Source organism: Magnolia sinica, chromosome 2 (genome assembly GCF_029962835.1).
Source record: "Magnolia sinica isolate HGM2019 chromosome 2, MsV1, whole genome shotgun sequence".
Classification (NCBI taxonomy): Eukaryota; Viridiplantae; Streptophyta; class Magnoliopsida; order Magnoliales; family Magnoliaceae; genus Magnolia; species Magnolia sinica.
Genome location: NC_080574.1, coordinates 118,350,346 through 118,374,822, shown reverse-complemented (window position 1 = coordinate 118,374,822; position 24,477 = coordinate 118,350,346). Strand labels below are relative to the sequence as shown.

The 24,477-nt window shown below is 41.2% G+C and overlaps 1 non-coding gene across 1 annotated transcript; it reads left to right on the top strand.

Annotated features, from left to right (window-relative positions):
• Window positions 1-3,276: 3,276 nt before the first annotated feature.
• Window positions 3,277-3,383, top strand: LOC131238098 (small nucleolar RNA R71). Its single transcript, XR_009167515.1, has one exon. It is a non-coding gene; the product is annotated as a small nucleolar RNA R71 (small nucleolar RNA).
• Window positions 3,384-24,477: the final 21,094 nt, after the last annotated feature.

Genomic DNA, 24,477 nt, shown 5'->3' with positions numbered 1-24,477 from the left:
TCCATCGTATCAAGCGGGGCTTAGAATCATTCTTAGAAAGAAGATACTTAAGTGCCGCATGATCTGTGTAGATAATGATTTTGGATCCGATCAAGTAGGACCTAAATTTGTCCAGGCGAACACTACGGCTAAGAGTTCCTTTTCCGTAGTCGAGTAGTTCACGTGGGAGAATTTAAAGTTCTACTTGCGTAATGAATGACGTAGGGCCGCTTATCTTTCCTTGCCTAAGACCGCTCCAAGAGCATAATCAAGCGTCGCACATAAGCTCAAAAGGAAGGCTCCATCGGGTGGCTGCATGAAGGTGAAGTGGTTAACGTGCCCTTAAGCTTGGTGAAAGCTTCCGGGCATTGCTGTCCACTCGGACGGAGCATCCTTTTGAAGAAGATTACATAAAGGACGAGAGAGAAGACTAAAGTCCTTTATGAATCGCTTGTAAAATCCTGCGTGTCCTAAGAAGGATCGCACGTCTCCTGCATGTCCTAAGAGGATGGCACGTCTCTGATGTTCTTGGGTGGAGGTAGGTTAGAGATAAGATCAATTTTTGCCTTATCTACCTCGATTCCCTTGAACGAGATAATATGTCCAAGGACAATTCCCTTCTGAACCATGAAATGGCACTTCTCCTAATTAAGTACCAAGTTCTTTTCTTCATATCTTTTCAGCACACATTTAAGACTTTCCAAGCACTTGCTGAAAGATGGACCGTAAACAGAGAAATCGTCCATGAAGACCTCTAGATATTGCCCTACCATATCAGAAAAGATACTAAGCATACATCGCTGAAAGGTGGCAGGGGCATTACATAGTCCGAATGGCATCCTTCGATAGGCAAAGGTGCCGTAGGGACATGTAAATGTGGTCTTTTCCTGGTCTTCAGGGGCTATCTCTATCTGGTTGTAGCCCGAATACCCGTCAAGGAAACAGTAATAGAAATGACCAGCTAACCTTTCCAGGATCTGATCAATGAATGGTAAAGGAAAGTGGTCTTTCCTCGTGACGGTATTCAACTTCCTGTAGTCAATGCACATTCTCCAACCAGTAGTGACTCTAGTTGGCACGAGTTCATTATTAGCATTGGCTACGATGGTGATTCCAGACTTCTTAGGGACCACTTGAGTTGGACTCACCCATTGACTATCAGATATAGGGTATATAATACCCACGTCCAGTAGTTTAAGAACCTCGGCTTTAACCACTTCCTTCATGTTTGGATTTAGTCTACGTTATGGTTGCCGAGCGGTTTTTGCATTATCCTCAAGATATATGTGGTGAGTACAAATCGAGGGATCGATTCCTTTGAGGTCCGCTATCGTCCATCCCAGGGCTCCTTTATGCTCAATGAGAGTAGATATAAGCATACTCTCCTGTTCTTTCTCCAGGTGGGCAGAGATCACCACCGGGTATGTCTCATCTTGACCTAAATAGGCATATTTCAAATCAGAGGGCAAAGGTTTTAGGTCAAGCTTCGGCGGCTTGAGGTTAGACGGTAGAGGCACTACATCAGTTTGTGGTAATTCTTCAAATTGTGGCCTCCATCGGTTAACTTCAAGTACCGGTGCAGTATCAAGCAAGGTGCACGTCTCCCTAATCATGTCATCATCAAAATCATGGGAGTAGGCCAGGCACATCTCTAGATGGTCGGAGGATAAGGTCAGAGGTGTCGTATCTTCCACGAAAGAGTCAATCATGTTAATGTCGTGGAAATCGTCATCATCCTCTGAGTTGCTGCCGTTATTGAAAAAAATGTTTGACTCCAATGTCAAATTTCCAAAAGACATAGTCATGATACCATTCCTGCAATTGATAATTGCATTTGACGTGGCAAGGAATGGGCGACCAAGAATGACAGGAATCTGAGTGCTCATGTTATTGATGGGTTCAGTGTCTAGGATGATAAAGTCTACAGGGTAGTAAAATCTATCAACTTGGACCAACACATCCTCAATTATCCCTCTTGGTACACGAACAGAGCGATCAGCAAGTTGTAGTGTGGTTAGGGTGGGTTTTAATTCACCCAAACCTAACTGTTTGTATACCGAGTAGGGAATCAAATTGACGCTCGCTCCTAAGTTAAGAAGTGCATGATCAATTCGATGGTTCCCGATTACACATGATATGGTTGGGCTACCGAGATCCTTGAATTTCTGCAGCACGTCTTGCTTCAGGATGACACTCACTTTCTCAGTCAAGAAGATTTTCTTTTGAATAATTTTTCGTCTTTTGGTCGTGCATAAGTCTTTCAGGAATTTGGCATATGAAGGTATCTGTTTAACGACATCAAGTAGAGGAATGTTGACTTTCACTTGTTTCAACACCTCTAGTATATCCTTAGAGTTAGAGAGAGGTTTTGGTGAAACCAACCGTTGGGGGAATGGAGCAACTGGCTTCTCTAGAAGTTCCGGTTCTACTTTTTGTGGGGCATCACTGGATCCATCATTATTGTCCTCTTTTGGTTCTTGGGGCTTTTCGGGCTTAACCGGAAGAGTTCTATCAATGATCTTCTCACTCCTAAGAGTGGTGATGGATTTAGCATGCCCCATCTGATTTGAAGAGCTGGGATCATTATTCTCGTACTGCGGTTTAGGATTGGGGAGAGGTTGTGCAGGAAGCATCCCCTTTTCTATAACCGTCATACGAGAATCTATCTTTTGCATAAAATCTGTGATTCCCCGCATTGCCTGAGCCAGCTCTTGTATGGGATTTTGAACCGGTTCCTCTTGAGGTTTCACTTGATTTGGATTTTGATTGAAGAAACCTGGAGGAGTCGCCGTTTGTCCATTTCTCCAACTGAAGTTTGGATGATTTTTCCAGCCAGGATTGTATGTGTTGGAGTTAGGTCCAGTAAAAGGTCTTTGATAATTATTTACGGCATTGGCTTGTTCATTCAACACTCCTCGAAAGGCAGGTATTTTAGGACAGTTTTCAGTTGTGTGAATGTTGCAATTACAGATGCCGCAAACAATTTCATTGACCTTATCCTTTTTTCCTTCCATGGCCTCAACTTTCCTTATGAGCGTAGTCACTTTACACTTGAGATCATCCTCTTCTTTCAAGAGATATAATCCACCTTTTTCCTTTAATTGAGTCGGCCTAGACGTGGTGTTCGCCATTGGGTAATAGTCCCATGATTGCGTTTTTTCAGCGAGACTATCGAGGTAATCCCATACCTCGTCAACATCTTTGTTGATGAACTCTCCATTACACATTGTCTCGACCATTTGGCGCATGGAAGATGTCAGTCCATCATAGAAAAAATTTGTAATGCGCCACGTTTCAAATCCGTGTTGTGGGCATGAACTGACCAAATCTTTAAACCTTTCCCAACATTGGAAGAATGTTTCATCTTCCTTTTGGGCAAAGTTCATGATCGCTTTTCTGAGGGTAATCGTTTTATGATGTGGGAAGAATTTTTTTATGAATTCCCTCTGCATATCGTTCCATGTGCCAATGGATCTAGGACGCAGTGAATGTAACCACGTCTTAGCTTTCTCTTTTAAGGAAAAAGGAAAGAGTTTCAGCCTAATTGTATCCTCAGATACATTAGGAAAACATAATGTAGCGATAATCTCATCGAACTCTTTCAAATGTAAATATGGACTTTCTGATTCAAGTCCATGAAATTTGGGAAGGAGTTGGATAACTCCTGGCTTGATGTCCATTTGTCCCGTGTTTTCAGGAAAAATCATGCATGAGGGCATACTCACTCCCGCCGGTTGCAGATAATCTCGTAAAGTACGAGGCGGGGGTGCCTGTTGCACCTCATTCTCATCTTGGGTATCCTCCACCCTAGGTGGAAGTGGAGGAGGTTGGTCTTCAGCCATAACCTCAGTTAACTCAGGGGATTTCGAGCGGTATCTAATCCTGCGATGGATAGTCAACCCCTCAACCAATCCTCCTTCAGTCAAGAGACGTCGAGTGTCGTCACGGGCCCACTTGGGCATGAAACACTCGCAGCCCTCAATCAAATTTAAAGTCTAATCCTAAGAAAGGAAAAGAAAATCTAAAAAGAAAGAGAGAGAGAGTTGGAAAGATATTACCAAATTGATGCCCCTAAGTTAAGGACCTGCAAAAATAAAAACAAAATAAGTTAGATTCTAAAAAAGGAGAAAAACAATCTTTTAAAAGAAAGATAACAGTAAACTGATTTCCAAAAGGAAGTGGAAACTTCTAAAATAAATTAAGAAAGTCCTAAACTAAAAAGTAAATTACTAAGAGAGAACTGAAAAATAGAAAGTAGGGAAGGAGTTTACCGAATTAGAAATTTATATCTTAAAGGCCTACAAAATAGGAAGGTTAGTTTCTAAACAAAAATTCTAAAAATAAATTAGGAAACAAATTAGATTCTAAGATTAGAAAGTTAATAAAAGTAGAAAGTTAATTAAGAAATAACCTAGTTTCTATTTCCTACAGATGGGAGGATACTAGAATTAGAAAATTTATAAAATTCAAACCCTAATTCTAAAAGGTAGAAAAAGTGAAGAGATTATGAAGGAATTACCAATTTATCGACTTATGTCAGGATCCTACAAAATATGGAAACAAGTTAGTTTCTAAGAATAAAATAAAGTAAAAACTTTTAGCCTAAAGTTAGTGAAATCCTAATCCTAACCTAATTCTAAAACTAATTAATTTCAGAGAATCGTAACCGTCAGTCCCCGGCAACGGCGCCAAAAACTTGTTCACACCCCAAGTGCAGGGTTGTGATGTAGTAATAAACTCGGTAAGACCGAGGTCGAATCCACAGGGACTGATATCTGTACGTTATCTGAAACCAGGTAAAACTAGAACTAGACTAAGATAGAATCTAACCAAATAGAAATTTTAAGGAATAATTGTAGAATAATTATCTAAAACTTTAAGAAATTCAGAGGAAGGAAACTAGGGATTCAGAGGATCCACTTGTAGAGATCAAGGAGATCTTATGCCTGCATCAATGGTTATGGAATTCAAACTGAACTTATTTGATCTGATTTTCAAGAGATGAAAGGTATATGAATTAGAATGGATTCCATCACCAAACCATGCCCAGGAGACAGAGTAAACAATAGAATTAAACTAATTACCAACCAATTAACAATGTATGAAGATCAAGAAGGTACTGTCATCCTACCATGCCCATGGGACAATGATGAACAACAGGGTTTCCTGACGTCATAAACATCAAAAAGGGAAAAAGAAATATTCAAAGCCATTGCAGACCCATTGTAATTTTAGTCACAACAGATCATTAAAGACTAAGAAAAACATTCCTTTAATAATCAACACAAATCAAATTCAGTTTATGAATTTAAGTTAAAAGCTTGAAATAGTATCTCCCATCTCGCTAATCTAACCAAATAGAAATTTTAAGGAATAATTGTAGAATAATTATCTAAAACTTTAAGAAATTCAGAGGAAGGAAACTAGGGATTCAGAGGATCCACTTGTAGAGATCAGGGAGATCTTATGCCTGCATCAATGGTTATGGAATTCAAACTGAACTTATTTGATCTGATTTTCAAGAGATGAAAGGTATATGAATTAGAATGGATTCCATCATCAAACCATGCCCAGGAGACAAGGTAAACAACAGAATTAAACTAATTACCAACCAACCAACAATGTATAAAGATCAGGAAGGGTACTGTCATCCTACCATGCCCATGGAACAATGATGAACAACAGGGCTTCCTGACTTCATAAACTTAAAAAGGGAAAAAAATATTCAAAGCCATTGCAAACCCATTGTAATTTCAGTCACAACAGACCATGAAAGACTAAGAAAAATATTCCTTGAATAATCAACTTAAACTCAGTTCAGAAATCCAAATTAAACGCATGAGATAGTGTCTCCCATCTCGCTACAGGCTTCACCTCTTAGCCCTAGCTAAGAGGTTTAGCCGACCATGATTAGCCTAAATCCAAAACAAATAAAAAGAAAAAGAAAACGAAAAGGAGAAGAAGAGAAGAAGAAAGAGCTTATTGTTCTTTCACCCTGCTCTCTCTCGATTTCTCTTCCTTGAACGCCCAAACCGTAGCTCCTCCCTGACGTGCCAGCCCTCCAAAGTCTTCCTCCTTCTCCACGTTTTCCCACGCTGCTCCCTGTCTCAAGCCCAAAAACGTGCAGCCCAGCACCTTCACCTTCCAAAAAAGAACTTCCTCCACGTTCAGCCCGATGGAAAAACCCCCGAAAAACCAAGCTCGCCACCAGCCACGTCCCTGCTACCCCCCTCCTCACGCTGCCTCACTTCCTTCATATAGGCTGATACAGCCGGCTGACTGTTCTCACGCCCAAGAGGACATGCCGTGTTGGAGTCGGATCCAACTTCAACTTCTTTACGCAGCCAAGAAGGCGTGCAGAAAATTGCCCACTTTCCTTGCTGATCAGCAAGCAATCCTCCCTATCTTGGTCAGATTTTCCGTCCCTACAAGATGGACGGTCTGGATTACCCATCTGATCACCGTTCAGATCATGTAACGGCCCGCAAAAACCGGGTAACGTCCGGCGCTAAAACAGGGCCTGCGAAAGGCTCTCACCGTGACGTTGGAGGGCTCAACACTGATAATGATGGAGAAATCCACGCCGTCCATCGGTTTTCTCCCAAAATTTCAGTCAGGAAAGAACGGTTTCTGCCGTCCGTTGGGTCGCGCCACTTGATCAATCTTACCATCGTTCATCCTACGTTAAAATGTTTGAGACGCCATTGTCGCTGGTACTTTGAAATTCTTCCACCTAGGCCTTGGTAATATGGACCTACCTGGTCTAATGAACGGTCTAGATTGGTCCTTAGAGTCGTGATGGCGGCCCACTACAGAGAACTGCGATCCCTGCTTCTTCCGCTGGAACAATTCGAATCAGAGAGGGAGAGCTTTCAATCGTGTTGCCGTGCACGGCTAGTGCACCTGTACATCATGCACACTCATCTCATATGGGGTCTACGTATGAAGTTTTTGAGAAATCTGCACCGTCCATCTGGCTCTTCACATGATTTAAGGCGCTGAAACCGAAGATGAGGTGTATCCAGAGATCAGGTGGGCCCCATATCAGTAATTTGTGGGCTGATCTGTCCGTTGGGCCACTTTCACAGTGATCCAGGAGCTGAAATTTTACGTGTACGGTTCATTTATGGTCCTCAGGCCACGTGTGGAGTTTTAAACTGATCAGATGGTGGGAACCCTATGATCTTGCATTCTGGACACTCTTCAGGCCACTTGAGCTTCAATTTCTCGGTTTTCTTGGATCTCTGGTGTTGATCTTGGTCCCCTGGAGTCTGGTCCTTGTCATGGTGATTCCTGAATGTTAAATCCCTATTTTTAGCCTTCTATTTCAATCCATGCTTGTAAATGCGTCCTGTATTACAAATACGATTAAAACATGCCGTCAAACAGTATCATATTCGTAAAATCGGGTAATTACTGGGGTGTGATATGCAATATTTGACCCTCAACATGAACCCGAGTCGTTCTTTGGTTGTCGACAGTGGTTAGGCCACACGGAGTGTTTATACACTTCATATCGATTAGCTTGAGGTGCGTTCGTACTAGTTGAGCTCGTCAAGTAACTCGATTGACCCAATGTCTGTTCACCATGTATGGACGCTACTACTTGAATCTAAGGTACCAAACTCACCAGTAAAAACCCATTTAACCTTGGTACCTCTATCCGCTGAGACTTATGAGCCGGGCATGGTAGTATGGGACACCGTGGTCTAGCTGTCGGCCTACACTGGGGTGACAAGCCTCCCCGTAGTGTCCAGCGAGCAACACAGACTCGTGAGCCGAATACGGTGGTATGGGACACTGTATTCGAGCTCTTGGCCTATACTGATAAGGTGACAAGCCCTTTGTAGTGACCTCGAGCGTACGTTAAGACTGCGTAGAGGCGACGAGCCCTTACGTAGCAATAAGAGTACATATTAAGCCTGCACTGATAAGGTGATGAGCCCTTTGTAGTGACCTAGAACCGTAGCATCGTATGAGATTTACTACGACTGACGACCCTAGAATGGATCATTATTTGAGAATTGATATAAGGGAGTTACCTTAACTTCTCAATCCTGCTGTATGAAAAGGACTAATAAGAACTTAGTATGAGCACCGCACTACATGTACCATTTGGCGTTGAGTAAAGAGCACGAGGAAGTGACTGACATGCGTGACCGTTAGATGAAGATCGCAGAGGGAGTGCAGGCGAGGGCATGCATCATTTATACATACTATTCTTATATTAATTAGAGTACCTAGGGATGTTTGATTATATTGTTTTATCATTACTGCTTGACTAAATTGAGAACATGTTAACCTTTGCTTTATTATTCCACTGAGTTGATCACTCACTCCCACGTTACGGGACAGTATTTTAAACATCAACCAGACTCTATTTTAGTTGCAGATGGAGACCCAACTAATGAGGCAAAGATGGACTTCGCAGATGATGAGGATGATGTCTCATATATGCAGTATTCAGGCGGGTTTACATAGACCGTTCTGATCGGTGGGGCTTCAGGGTTATACTTGTAGTGGACTATTACATTTTTAACATTTTGTATTTTGAAATAATACATATAATTATTGACCTGGCAATGCATACATACTTTGGGGACCTATACTGATTTATAAAGTTATACATATTTGAGTCAGTATTCCGCTTGCGTATTATAATAGTCCCTGGATTATGTTTTGCTGATTTGGCTTAATCTTATTCATGTTTTATGCGCTAGTACAGACAACATTTAATCATCATTAAATATGTTACATAAATGATGCGTTGGAACTCGGGAGTTGGACTTCTATTCGACCCCCGATTTTCAAGGCGTTACATGACATGGTATCATCGTGATTCAACTAACCTCTAACTCGGACCTAAAATCAAGTTCTTATGAACATGAATGCATGGCTCACCAAGCAATCCTAAAAAGTGTTGGTCTGGAGCAAGCCTAACTCAGTCTTCCTTTCAATGCCAAACTCGGGCACCCAACTAAGTTAACCCAAAAATGAGCTGATTTATTTGGTTTAAACTCAAGTTCACACTATGAGTGGGAAACAACTTCCCCCTACAACTGCTAAATGGAAGTGGCCCTGGTTTGTTGAATAGGAGCGACCCAGTTCCTCACTAGACTTGAATCTTTAATGAACCAAGCCTAACCTAGTTCAAAACTCAGCACCTAGCTAACTCAAGTCACCAACAACTCGAGACATACAACTTCTTCTTCTTCTTCTTCTTCTTCTCTCTCTCTTTCTCTCTCTCTCTCTCTCTCCCCTCTTTTCCTTTTTCCTTCTTCTCCTTCTCTATATTCCTCTTCTTCCTGGACAACCAGCACAAGATCAGGACTGCACCAAACCTGAGGATCAAATCAACTTAGTGAGTCAATGCGTTCCAATAGCTTGACTAGCAGCGACGCAGAAGATCTCCTCCTTCGACTCCTTCCTCCAAACTCTCTTTACAAAAGCACTTAGACGATTTAAATTGGCTTAAACTTGATTAGACCCAATATCAATGGGCCTAACTCACTCCAAGACACCCAGATCCATAGCTCAATTGGCAGACTGAGTGGAGATACCTCGTTTCAACACTTGAGTTCTTGGTATCGATCCCTAGTGGGGGTGGCTAACATGGAGTGTGTGTGTACTGACATGCTAACCCCACAAAAAAAATAAAATCACTCCAAGTGACTTGGTGGGAATACGACTTGACTTAGTGTGGCACCCTAACTCACTGACTCGACTCTCTCATTCTCTCTAGATTTCTACGATTTGAAAGGGGTTGTTGAAAAGAGAGAGGAGCCTTTTATAGCCACCCCAAACTCTCCAAAAATCTCAACAACTAATCACTGGATTAGTTACAAATTTGAATGATAAACCTCTTTAAAAACTTGGTGACTTCTTTGTTGGCCATGTTGAATTATAATTACATGACCTCGAATGACTATCGCTGATGAGTTCCTAGTACACTAGCCCACCTAAGGGATGATTTAGATCAAATTTTAGTGATGCGGACACAGGTGCATTCAAGGTGTACCAACGAAGAAAGCGCCAACCACAAGTGCCGTCCTTGTGGATAGGCGAATATTGAGGAGATGAAGACCTTTTACATGTGATTGGACATATAGAAGACCCCACTTAGGGAAGACACATGTGAAGGAAGATTGGAGAAATAAGACCGATCGCCCAAACTTTCCCATACTTATGTTATTTGCGCGTTTTTTGACTTAGTTAGGGATCTTTTAGTAATCTTATATCTTTATTTGCTTATCCTAGGGGTATTTTAGTAATTTTATGTCTTTATTTGCTTATTTAAGTGGGGTAAAGCCCTAAACACGAATTTCAACTATTGATTGATGAAAAGCAAACCCTTTGGTTGCCTCATTCCTCTCTTCTCTCTAATGGTGCTTCTTCTCTCCCCTTGATCTTCTTCTTCTAATTTCTTCTTGTGCCCTTCCAACTTCTTCAAGGTAATAATTTTCTTCCTTCTATTTTCCAGTTTTGGCTAATCCTTCTTCGATCAAAATCTTGAGAACCGATCTAAACCCTAAATCCCCAAATTCTCAAATCCCTAATCCGAGAAACTTCTTGGTTCTTCAGACTAGTGATCTTCATTAATCGATTGGGTGTGACCATGCAAGATCGGGAGGTCCCATCCCTCGCCAGATCCAACCTAAGTAGTAATTGAATTCCATAATCTATGGTTGTAGTGATGGCCCACTCCATTGCATGTTTCCTTTATGATTTTCTCAGTTATGATGATTACTGTTAGAATTTTAGATCATTTATTCCTTTTATTTCCGCTGTTTAGTTATCTCCATGAGCATACATCATAATTAGGGCTGTCCTGCTTCAAATTTGGTATCAAAGCCTAGGCTTGCATGGTTTTTGTCTAGATCGAGTTATCAAATTAGGGTTTGGATTTTTAGGTTTAACTTAGGAAAGTTTCCAATTTTAGAAAGTTCCTAATCTGGAAAATTTCCAGATTTGAGTTGTTTCCTGTTTCAACTTAATTGTGTCAGTTCATAGTAGTTTTGCATTCATCGCATTCATCTTGAAAGTCGTAACACCTAGTAGTCTAGTTAGGTAGAGTTTGGTTCAAGTCTTCATTGTATGCCCACGAGAAGAGGTAGAGGTTTCAGACTTCAACCTACCATGAATAACGAGCAGTTATTTGAGCAACTTGCTCAATTGATACAAAAGATAACCGCCCTAGAAGCGGGTCAAAGGCGTGAGTTTGCCCGCCTTGAGAACCAAATTACCACTACCATGACTAAGGTGGAGCAACTAGAGGCGTCCCAAAAGAAAAATTCCGCTGTAGGGGAAGATGCGCACTCCCAAGTGGAAGGAATCATGGAAGAACGTGCTGCCACACGTGGTGGTAGTGAGGATAGAGATCGTGGTAACGGTCGTGGTGTGGTGCGAGAGGCACGAGCCACATGTGGTCATCAAGACCGCTACGATCTAGATGAGCGTGCGATGAAGAGTGTGAGAGTTGAGGCCCTGAGTTTTGATGGACGCTTGGATCCCAAGGCGTTCCTTGACTGGGTTGCTGACATAGACCACTACTTTGAGTGGTATGGCATGTCAGAAAACCGTCAAATGCGGTTTGCTAAGATGAAGCTTGTGGGTCAAGCCAAGCTCTTCTGGACTAACACCGAGCGTAGGATAAAGAGAGTTGGTAGAGCCCTTATCACACATTGGTATGAGATGAAAGAGAAGTTAAAGGAGAAGTACCTTCCTCTCTCATACCGTCAGAAGCTCCTTGACCAATGACAATCCTTACGCCAAGGGTCAATGCCTGCCGCTGACTACATCGCTAAATTTGAAGAGTATGTGATGCAATGTGATATCCGAGAAGACCCTCTAGTAACGCTCTCGCGTTTCAAGACGGGCCTTTGTGTGGATCTTCAGCGCGAGCTTATTACTCGGCCTTTAACAGACTTAGATGAAGCATATCAAGTCGTGCAGGAGTTAGAGCAATATCTGAATGCTCCTGTCATTCGTCGTTTTGAGTCGCGAGACTCCAGTGCTAGATCTAGTTCCCAAGGAACTAGACCTAATATTGGTAGTCAACCTAGGGCACAGGCGACCATTCCGCCTAGGCCTAGGGAGGACAAGGACAAAGGGGTTCTTGGTGCCAGTCCTAGTAACATGAGCCAAGTGAGGTACTATGAGTGTGGCAACCTTGGCCACATGTCTAAACAGTGTCCTACGAAGAGCCGTGGGAGAGCCTTAGTTATAGGCGAGTCCCACGAGGGTGGAGATGACCAGGGTGATTATGAAGTTGAAGAGTATCACCCTGAAGGAGGACTTACTAATGAAGAAGTGGATGGAGAAGCAACGCTTGCAGTAGTCAGGCGTGTGTTAGCTCAGTCTAGAAGTAGTGCTGACTGGCGTCGAAGCACTATCTTCTACACTATTGCCAAGTGTGGTGAAAAGAATTGTAAGGTGATAGTGGACAGTGGAAGTTGTCAGAATGTGATTTCCACTAGCACCTTAGATCGCTTAAAACTGAAATCCACACCTCATCCAGACCCGTATAAAGTTTCTTGGGTTGACAAGACATCCCTACCTGTCACCCAGCAATGTCTAGTCCCCATCGAGTTTGGGTCATACAAAGAGTCCCTGTGGTGTGATGTTTTACCTATGGATGTGGGACATGTTATCCTAGGTAGACCGTGGCTATTCGATAATGATGTCACGATCTTTGGCCGTTCGAATGCGTGTACTTTTATGTATAATGGTAAAAAGATCAAACTTAATCCCATGCCACCTGAGAATACACTAGGGAAGAAGAAGGATGAGAAGGCAAGTGAGCCTACAGAAATGGAGAAATCCAAACCTAAGTCTTTATATATAATCAGCGCAAGAGAGTTTGAAAAAGAGGCTAAGGAGGATTCTATGGTGTATGCCCTTGTAGCTAGAGAAATTACACCTGAGGTTCCATCAGAGTTGCCCTGTGAGGTGACCTCGGTCCTGAAGGAATACAGTGATGTATTTCCTGAAGACTTACCGAATGAGTTGCTACCTATGAGGGACATACAGCATGCCATTAATCTTGTCCCAGGGTCTACTCTACCGAACCTTCCTCACTACAGGATGAACCCTGCAACGCATGCAGAGTTGAAGAAGCAAGTTGATGAGCTTCTGCAAAAGGGTTTCATCCAAGAGAGTATGAGCCCGTGTGCTGTGCCTGCATTGTTGACGCCAAAGAAAGACGGCACGTGGCGCATGTGTGTGGACAGTCGTGCCATAAACAAAATTACTATCAAGTATAGGTTCCCTATACCTAGACTTGATGATATGCTTGACATGATGGCCAGATCCACTATATTCTCTAAGATAGACCTCAAGAGTGGATATCACCAAATTCGTATACGCCCAGGAGATGAGTGGAAGACGGCGTTTAAGACGAAAGATGGGCTGTATGAGTGGTTGGTCATGCCCTTCGGCTTGACTAACGCACCCAGTACTTTCACGCGGGTGATGACACAAACTTTGAGGCCGTTCATGGAAAAATTCCTAGTGGTGTACTTTGACGATATTCTTATTTATAGTACCACTAAGGAATCACACCTTGAACATTTAAAGAAGGTCTGTAGTGTCCTTAGGAAGGAAAAGTTGTACGCTAATCTTAAGAAATGTGCATTCATGTCTAGCCAAGTTGTGTTCTTAGGATTTATAGTGTCATCTGAAGGGATGCGCGCAGATCCTGAAAAAAGTCAGGGCCATAATTGAGTGGCCAGAACCAAGGAACATTCATGAGGTGCGAAGTTTTCACGGCCTAGCAACTTTTTATCATCGGTTCATTAGGGGTTTTAGCACGATCATGGCTCCCATTACCGAGTGCATGAAAAAGGGAGAGTTCGTGTGGTCTAAAGCCGCCGTCAAGGCTTTTAAAGAAATTAAGGGCAAGATGGTGGAAGCTCCTGTCATGCGTCTACCTGACTTTTCTACAGTCTTTGTAGTAGCGTGCGATGCGTCTGGTGTCAGTATAGGTGGAGTGTTGAGTCAAGAAGGACACCCGGTGGCCTATTTCAGTAAGAAACTGAATGAGGTAAAACAAAAATACTCCACCTACGACAAAGAATTTTATGCGGTAGTGCAATCCCTGAGACATTGGCGACACTACCTCTTACTACAAGAATTCGTTTTGTTTTCTGACCATGAGGCTTTGAGATATTTGCATTCTCAAAAGAAACTCAACCCAAGGCATGCCAAGTGGGTAGCGTTTCTTCAAGAATATTCGTTTGTTTTGAAACACAAGGCCGGGGTTGAAAACAAACCAGCGGATGCCCTTAGTAGGAGAGTGGCGTTGCTCAACTCCTTGAGTGTAGAGGTAGTCGGATTTGAGCAACTGAAAGATGAATACCCCATATGTCCTGATTTTAGGGGTACTTACGCGTCGGTCTCTAGTGACCAGTATATTATGGGTGAATATGTTCTTAAAGATGGCTTTCTTTTCAAGGGAGACAGACTTTGTATTCCCCGTATGTCCCTTCGTGAATTCCTCATCTGGGAGCTTCATTCAGGAGGGATAGCTAGCCATTTGGTCGTGATAAGACCATTGCCCTCGTGGAAGATCGTTTCTATTGGCCAAGCCTCAAGCGAGACGTAGCCAAAGTTTTAGGGCAGTGTCGAACATGTCAGCTGGCAAAGTAAAGAAAGCAAAATACCGAGCTGTATACGCCATTGCCAGTGCCACATGTTCTGTGGCAGGACATTAGTATGGACTTCGTGCTCAGGCTTCCCAAGACTATAAAAAAGCACGATTCCGTTTTTGTCGCTGTGGACCGTTTTTCTAAAATGGCGCATTTTCTCCCATGTTCGAAGACGTCAGATGCGTCTCATGTTGCTCGTCTTTTTTTTGATGGTGTGGTGCGTCTCCATGGGTTACCTAAAACCATAGTGTCTGATCGTGATGTTCGATTTACTAGCTATTTTTGGAAGACACTGTGGCACATTATGGGAACTCGTTTACAATTTTCTACTGCTTACCACCCACAAACAGATGGTCAAACTGAAGTGGTAAACCGTAGCCTTGGAAATCTTCTACGTTGTCTAGTGGGTGAACATGTTAAGACTTGGGACCTAATTTTACCAACTGCTGAACTTGCTTATAATGGGTCAGTTAATAGATCTACAGGGTTGAGTCCTTTTGAAATTGTAAGTGGTTATAAACCTAGAGTGCCCATAGATCTCTCACCTATGTCTGTTACCCAAAGGTCTTCTGAGTCAGCCGATGCATTCGCACGCCATATTCATGATTTGCATACACATATTAGACAGCGGTTAAATAAAAGCAATAATGATTATAAAGTTTCAGCTGATTCTCATCGTAAAGTGCAAGAATTTCAAGAAGGAGACTATGTAATGGTGCGAATAAGGCCAGAGCGATTCTCTTAAGGATCTGCAAAGAAATTACAAGCGCGTAGTGCTGGACCATTCAAGATATTACAAAAGATTGGGTCCAACGCGTATCGGGTTGACCTTCCACCTGAAATGAGCATTAATCCAACTTTTAATGTGGAAAATCTAGTCCGTGCCCATACTCCCATTGTTGATACATCGTCCCTTTCATGGCCTTTTTCTGAGTTTGCTATCCAACCCCTTCCACCACCTCCTCCACCCATTACCCATAAAGAAGCAATTGAGAAAATCTTGGATGACGAGATAATATCCACGAGAGATGGGGGTTTCCAAAGGTATCTTGTCAGGTGGAAAAACAAACCATCGTCTGAATCTACGTGGCTGTCGGGCGACGCATTGCAAGGTATTGATCCAGATCTGCTCGAGCGCTATAAAAGTTTCAACTCATCGGAGTCAAGTTTTTCTCACCCGAGGGGAATTGATGTGGACACAGGTGCATTCAAGGTGTACTAACAAAGAAAGCGCCAACCACAAGTGCCGTCCTTGTGGATAGGTGAATATTGAGGAGCTGAAGACCTTTCACATGCGATTGGACATATAGAAGACCCCACTTAGGGAAGACACATGTGAAGGAAGATTGGAGAAATAAGACCGATCGCCCAAACTTTCCCATACTTATGTTATTTGCACGTTTTTTGACTTAGTTAGGGGTCTTTTAGTAATCTTATATCTTTATTTGCTTATCCTAGGGGTATTTTAGTAATTTTATGTCTTTATTTGCTTATTTAAGTGGGGTAAAGCCCTAAACACGAATTTCAACTATTGATTGATGAAAAGCAAACCCTTTGGTTGCCTCCTTCCTCTCTTCTCTCTAATGGTGCTTCTTCTTTCCCCTTGATCTTCTTCTTCTAATTTCTTCTTGTGCCCTTCCAACTTCTTCAAGGTAATAATTTTCTTCCTTCTATTTTTCAGTTTTGGCTAATCCTTCTTCAATCAAAATCTTGAGAACCGATCTAAACCCTAAATCTCCAAATTCTCAAATCCCTAATTCGAGAAACTTCTTGGTTCTTCGGACTAGTGATCTTCATTGATCGATTGGGTGTGACCATGCAAGATTGGGAGGTTCCATCCCTCGCCGGATCCAACCTAAGTAGTAATTGAATTCCATAATCTATGGTTGTAGTGATGGCCCGCTCCATTGCATGTTTCCTTTATGATTTTCTCAGTTATGATGATTACTATTAGAATTTTAGATCATTTATTCCTTTTATTTCCGTTGTTTAGTTATCTCAATGAACATGCATCATAATTAGGGCTGTCCTGCGTCATTTAGGGTCTAAATATAGGTGGTGTTATACTGTAATTTTTACCATTCCTAGAAGAGCTAATCAAGAAAGGACGCATGTCATTACAAGAGAAGTATACCTCAAGTAAAAGATTTGTAAGGAATTTGAAGCATTTTTTATGGAATAACAACTAGTGTTGTTTGGGTGATACATGCCATCTATATACAGAACATGACCGAGAAACCTGAAGATGGAACATGGTCGAGAGAAAAGTTATGCTAAGGCGGTTAATGGGATAGGTGTCTAAGTAGAGTTTAGAAGGCCCGAGTACTACCGAAGCATTTGTTGTAATCAACTGAACGTGGGAAGAAGCATCTAGATGGATATCTCAGGTGGATCTATAAATAGCAAAGGAGTTAAACGAAGCAAAGTATATCATATCAACCCAATCAAACCAATCAATCTATCAATTATCCTTTATATTCCTTAACATAATTTATCTTTTGCGTTCCTTAACATAACTGGTAGCCTAATCTTACATTAGGAGCAGTGGTAATCCTTAGCTGTAATCTAAGTCCACCCCCATACACTGGACGATTCCCATTGTAATACAAGCAGTTCTCTCAAAAAGGTACTTTGCAGTTACTCCTTGTGGTCGATTGTAAGTGTTTCCCTTTTTATTTGTTTTTATATCTGAAAGTCCTTTTGTATATAAGGCAAGGTGTAACCCATTCTCGGAGTACAAACCCTACTCTTCGATAAATGCATGATCGATCATTTTAAACAACATCTTATGAGTGGCCAAATAGGCGATCATTCTTCTTAGATCTCGATCATATACAGTCAATTTTGACGTATCTTCCTATCTTGGAGCTTGGGGTCAAAGTTGTTCGGATGGAATCGATCCACAAAGTCAATTTTGGCACGCCCACACACGTTACATGCGACCGAATTATGAAAAGTGAGAGGCAACAATTTTTGGCACACCTGGTGGGACACTTGATTTGGTAAACATACCGGTGCCACATAAGTTTAAGTAATTAATCCAATTTCAGAAACTTGAACCGAAGGGTTACTCAAAACTCTTCTAAGGCAAATGAGGACACAACAACTTCTCCACTTGGGGAGATGCAAGTGCAACGAGCACCAGAACTCTTGGGTTTATCGTCAAACTAGGAAGGAGCATCCTAATCTTAGAACGACCCTCTTGAGACAATATCAATTGGGTTACGCGATACGTAGATTGGAATATAACATATTGCGGAGCAAGGCGAGCTCAAGCAAAGCAATCGCAAATTTAAGCAGACACCTTCATTAAGTGGATAGCCAGCCAGATCGAGAACTTGAACTGGATGGTGGTTATCCTTGCTGAGAGGGCGCCTATTGCACCTTAATAAAATGTTGAGGTAAGTTATGTTGGAAACTTGGAGCCAGTACCGCCAATACCTCCCCCATAACGGAACACACATCCACCTCCAGTGCAGGTTATGTGAAATGCGCCTCCGCCTGCTAAATCTATGCGAACTAAGCAGGAGGCTAGAAACTTCATTCCTAAAATTAAAAATCAATGAATGCCTTAGGGAACCCTTTCCCTAGGAATCCAACTTACAATAGGGCATAATAATTGGTAGGTCTAAATCTGCAACCAATGGTTGAACCTTAACATTTAGATCACGACTAGGTTATGCAATTGGTCCAAGAAGTGATAGGTCAAGTTCTCGGCTACACTACTTCTCTGGTATACCACAAACCTTATTCTCAATGGATTGACCGACAACATCTAATACCCAAGAATTATCGACCAAATTGTGCACTTTTCACTGGTGACAATCGTCAATCGACCATAAAGCACATAGGCCGATTCATCATGTAATGTGGTGAATTAGCTAACAATGATTATAATAAGTTATAACTGTTTGGCCATTCCTTAACCCCAATGGCTTTAGCTTTGTATTCTAATTTGTTGCCAAATTCCATCTAAACTTGGCAAGAGTGGAGAAGAAATTCCACGCCCAGTTCTTCTATAAGGACATGAAAATTTATATGCTTGATCTTGCTCATTTTCGGCAGTGCCTATTAAATTGCGTTGATTGTCTACCACAACGCGTTTGGAAGCTTGGCGAAGCTATAAAATTATGGTTAAGTCCTAAAGAGGAGGGTTTATTAGGACCAATTAAAAATTCTTTGCCTAATTATTTAATTTACCAATTAAAACTAATCATACAAATTAACACTAAAGCTTTCAAGCTAAAGTGGGTCCAATCACATAAACTAGTATATGAGAGATATTGAGCTTGTGTGTGTATTACAAGTTTAGTGCTTAGCATACAATTCAACTCAAGCATTCATATGATTTAACTAATCAAACATGTAAGCAAGAATAGAATTATGCTCAAATAATAATTACAAACACAAGCATATATAGTGGTTTAATTTCCCTACTCCACTCCTAGTGAATGTACTCTCCTCGATTGTACTAGTATTTACTGTCTCAAGAGTTTTCAATAGATTCACCCCCAACCTTTACAAGTGTATACTCCTGTTGGAAGCATACATAAGGTCTTACAAATGTATACTCCCATCAGAGGCCTACACAAGGACTTAACACACATATACTCCCTTCAGAGACCTACACATGGACTTACACACGTATTCACCCGTGTTGGTGGCGATGCGGTCTTACACAAGAACTTATACAATTTTGGGTCATAAATTCTATGCTCATTCCTACACAAGGAAAGAGTAGGTGGACTCTTAAAATTGACAACTTACTTATTAGATTGAGCTACTTTATAATGTCTTACTTGGGTAGTTTGATCAATACTCTCTCATGCTTTAATCACCTCCCATTGTGCTCTCTTGATCCTTGAAGTATGTTTTCTTCCACTTCCCTAAATCAGCTACCTTACATTTTATGCTCTAATTAGGCTACTAAGGTAATGGAATGATTTGATTGAATCTCCTATGACAAAAGGCTTAGTTGGTTTCCAAATTGAGATTCACTTACATGGGTGTTTTAGAGGTTTAGAAAACAAATGATTTGCTTATTGGATTTGTGTTTATCCTCTAAAGAATGTAAGAAAATAATAGCATCTTTATAAGAAGCTTGGAATGCTCATGAGAGTGATTAATCACATGCAAGATACTTTGAATCTCTTTGAGTGAAAGCATACAAGTACTGGGAAATATTGGGATACACTAGCGCTTTTAACTCACTCAAAAACCTTCATTTTACCCAAGGTCTGAGTGCCCTTTATAAGGGAACAAAGTTTCAACGATTAAAAAAAAAAAAGAGCAAAAAATGGCACTGTCGATTGATCGACCGAGGCTATTGGCTGGTCAAAACTCACCAAAATAGTCTAGTGAACTTGCTAGATAGATTGGATAAGTTCGATCGATCGAGCCCGATCAATCAAACTCACCAAGAGATTGTTGGTTTTGGGCAGTTTGGTTTCTAGTAGCTTAGAACCTTTTTTAAAAATCATTTTTATCATGTTTTGAATGAGTTCGTAAAGCTATGTGATGATCAAATAAGGGTTTACCTATTTGAGAAAAGATCATATAGAGGTTAGGTTATTTTAGGTCTAAGGATACGGTCACCAAGGCACCTCACTTTATATGTCTTTACTCATTGATGCGTCTTGTCCTCTGATGTCTTTGATCTTCAACTTTTAAGGGTTCAATTGACTTACTAATACATAAATGCATGTGATTGATAAATGGGTGTACAAAATAAGCGCACTAAAAGGTTGGAAAATCAGTTAGTAAGGTAGTCACAATCGAGGTCGAGTTTGTACAACTCATCTAAATGGTTTGGAATATAAACTTTGCAAAAAGTTTATCGGGATATATTTTGCGGGTTTATATGATTTTAAAAGAAAAGAATCCCGATATGAAGCCTTTCTTCAGGAAGGAACGGTGTAAAAGAACTCGTCAGCTGGGACATACTACTATTTTCTGAATTACGAGGTGATTGTGGTTGAGGTAGTGGCTAAGAAGCCATTTGTGTGTTTGGCATTAGTTAGAATGGAATCAACTATTCCGACCATCTAAAAAACTCATAAGGTATATATGTTTAACATAACCTGAGCTGATAAGATCTTTAATATAATGTTGGCTAGGAAGTTCATTAAAGTTTTCATTAATCATAAAATACCCATGGTCAAGGAGTTAAAAAAAGATCGAACATTGTAAGTGGTGTGAGTTCCCACTCCACTAACAATTTCATGGTTTTAAGGAATATTATTTAGGACAACATTGACTGCAGATTACCGAACCTCCCTGAGAAAGATCAGGTGACAATATTGATCGATGTTGATCTGTTTTCACCTAACTTGGAAAGTTGGATCGACTGCAACATAAGGTTGACCTTGGCCCTTGTGATCACTAAGTTGTGGTGTGATAACCGTGCAAGAGGTGATACACATCTTACCAAGTGCTCAAAAGTGCAGAAGTGTGGCCAAGAGTATCAACACACATTGACCACAAGCCACACCTGGGTAGTTGATGCAAAAGGGTGATTCGACTGACCAAGTTATTCCCTAACTCGGCTAATTAGATCAAACCTTGGTTTTCATAGAGATTCGAAAGAGCAGGGTTCTATCAGCAACAGAGAGCATATCAGCCTCATATTGACCAATCTCGACTAGCTCCGCCATGGCATAGAATGGTGAATCCTCGCCCTCCCTGAGAAAGATTAGGTGACAATATTGATCGATGTTGATCTGTTTTCACCTAACTTGGAGATTAACATGGCCACGGTCAATCTTAAGAAGTTGGATCGACTGCAACATAAGGTTGACCTTGGCCCTTGTGATCACTAAGTTGTGGTGTGATAACCGTGCAAGAGGTGATACACATCTTACCAAGTGCTCATAAGTGAAGAAGTGTGGCCAAGAGTATCAACACACATTGACCACAAGCCACACCTGTGTAGTTGATGCAAAAGGGTGATTCGACTGACCAAGTTATTCCCTAACTCGGCTAATTAGATCAAACCTTGGTTTTCATAGAGATTCGAAAGAGCAGGGTTCTATCAGCAACAGAGAGCATATCAGCCTCATATTGACCAATCTCGACTAGCTCCGCCATGGCATAGAATGGTGAATCCTCGCCCTCCCTGAGAAAGATTAGGTGACAATATTGATCGATGTTGATCTGTTTTCACCTAACTTGGAGATTAACATGGCCACGGTCAATCTTAAGAAGTTGGATCGACTGCAACATAAGGTTGACCTTGGCCCTTGTGATCACTAAGTTGTGGTGTGATAACCGTGCAAGAGGTGATACACATCTTACCAAGTGCTCATAAGTGAAGAAGTGTGGCCAAGAGTATCAACACACATTGACCACAAGCCACACCTGTGTAGTTGATGCAAAAGGGTGATTCGACTGACCAAGTTATTCCCTAACTCGGCTAATTAGATCAAACCTTGGTTTTCATAGAGATTCGAAAGAGCAGGGTTCTATCAGCAACAGAGAGCATATCAGCCTCATATTGACCAATCTCGACTAGCTCCGCCATGGCATAGAATGGTGAATCCTCGCCTTACTCAGGGGGAGGTTTGGCGAAGAGTGAATCACCCTAAATTTTTGGTCGTACCTGAAGGGATGACACACTTCAAAGTGGCATTGGCAAAGATAACAAGCTACTAAGTAAAGAGAATTGGCCAGCATGAAGAATGAGGATCAGCTAGTGGCCATGCAACCACGTCAGACGTTGAGGATTCCCCAGCTAGGGGATGAGCAATTAGATGTGAACATGATCGATTTGGTCGTAAAACATCTCCGGGATGGTTCAGCCGCAGAAACCCAACAAATTAATGTGAAAGACGACAAAGATATTAAAGACTCGACCAGATACCTTAGCGATGATTATTTCTCAGATGACGACCTAAAGTTATTAGAAGAAATCCCACATAATCTTAAAAAGTTAGGGGTGGTTCCAATGGTGATTGCCTAAGTATTGTATCTATTATGAAGAGTGTTGAGGAGCAATAGAATTTAAAAACGCCTGGGAGGACAATGTATAAATTCCAAAATAAAGTTTAGATCACTACCACCAGTCGTGGTTGACTATAACATGGTGATCACACTCCCATTAAGTTTTCAAGCTAAGCCATCTTAGCCTAACTAGATGGTAGGAGACGTGGAAGAACTTTGTCTTTTGGTGATAATACAGCACGGTTCCTTCTACTCGGAGGAATGAATAAAAAAGTATCGACCATCACTGTTGAGCCAAGTACACCTTCTGAGAAAGTGGTCATAGAAAGACATGCCATTACCACAGCCTAACACCTGAAGCTATTATATATATATATCAGTCCATTTAGAGGGATGTCCAGTTACTAGAGTCCTTATCAACAATGGGGAAGCTGTGAACATCCTCCCTGCTAAGATGATGGAAAAGTTGGGAAAGATCGAGGATAATCTAATTTCAATCGAAGACTCGATGAGTAATTTTGCTAGGAGAATAATAAAAACACATGACATCTTACCTATTGAATTGATGGTAAAACTAAGAAAGTGTTGGCCACTTTCTCCATGGTCGATACCTCATCTAATTACAATGCCTTGATAGGGAGAGATTAGATATACTCTTTTTCATGCATCAATCCTCTTTGCACCAATTCATAATATTTTGAAACTAAGACAATGTTGAATTGGTGTTGGCCAACAACAAGTCATTCTTAGCTACATCTAATGTGGCTGAGGCTTTTTTCTATATAGATGAAGTTGGGCTGATACGTTTTATTGGAAGTAATAAATATAGTCACCCAATTGGAATATCTATTATAATTCACCTGGATAACATAATGCAAGATATCGCTACTGTGATACATCTAAATGATGAGCTGTTGAAGGCTATAGTACATTGTTGGGTAGTTCCGCATTATATTATAAAAGATATCACATAAAAAGTGCACCATCATTCAATGGGAGGATGGCTGAGTTCATGGCCAGAATAAAGAAGCTCAAGGAGAGCTTGAGAGAGTATTGCAGTAGCTGCCTTGTCAACTTGGCCAAAGTTGTAATAACGGTCAATAAGGTAGCTAAAGATGACATAAATCTAAAGGATCAAAATAAGGCTCCAAAAAACCTAGAGGATTCACAAGCTCAAATCCAAGATCCACAGGTCAAAGCAAATTTAGAGATAGAGCAAAATCCAAGCCAACTTTCATTAACGATTTATTGGAACCACAGGTCCAGGCCGAACTCATTGGCTTACTCAGAAAGTTTACGTACTATTTTGTGTGGGATTACCACGAGATGCCTGGTGTAGACCGAAGCCTAGTCGAACACAGGTTACTAATAAAGGAAGGGTATCGACTGCGCAAACAATCACTCAGACAAATGATAATAGAGGTTACCTGAAAATAAAAGAGGAGATCGAATAGTTGTTAAGGGCAGAATTTTCCAAGCCCATCAAATACGCTGAATGGATCTCCAATGTGATTTCAGTCATTAAAAAAAGTGGTAAACTTTAAGTATATATTAACTTCAGAAAATTGAATCAAGCTACACCTAAAAATGATATCCGATGCTAATGGTCGATCAGCTAATCGACCAAGCAGTGGGGCAACAAATAGTTTTCTTTATAGACATCTATTCAAGATACAAACAAATAAGCATAAACACCTAATGATGTCTCTGGACTGTTGGGGACTTTTTGCTAGGTGGTTATGTCGTTTGGGTTTAAAAATGCAAGGGCTACTTATCAAAGATTAAATGTTATCTTTCACGATATGATTGGTCATTTTATGAAAATATACATTGATGATGTGGCAGTCAAGTTGACCAATATTGCAGGATATTTTTTCCATTTGCACAAGTCATTTGAGTGAATGAGGGTCCACTG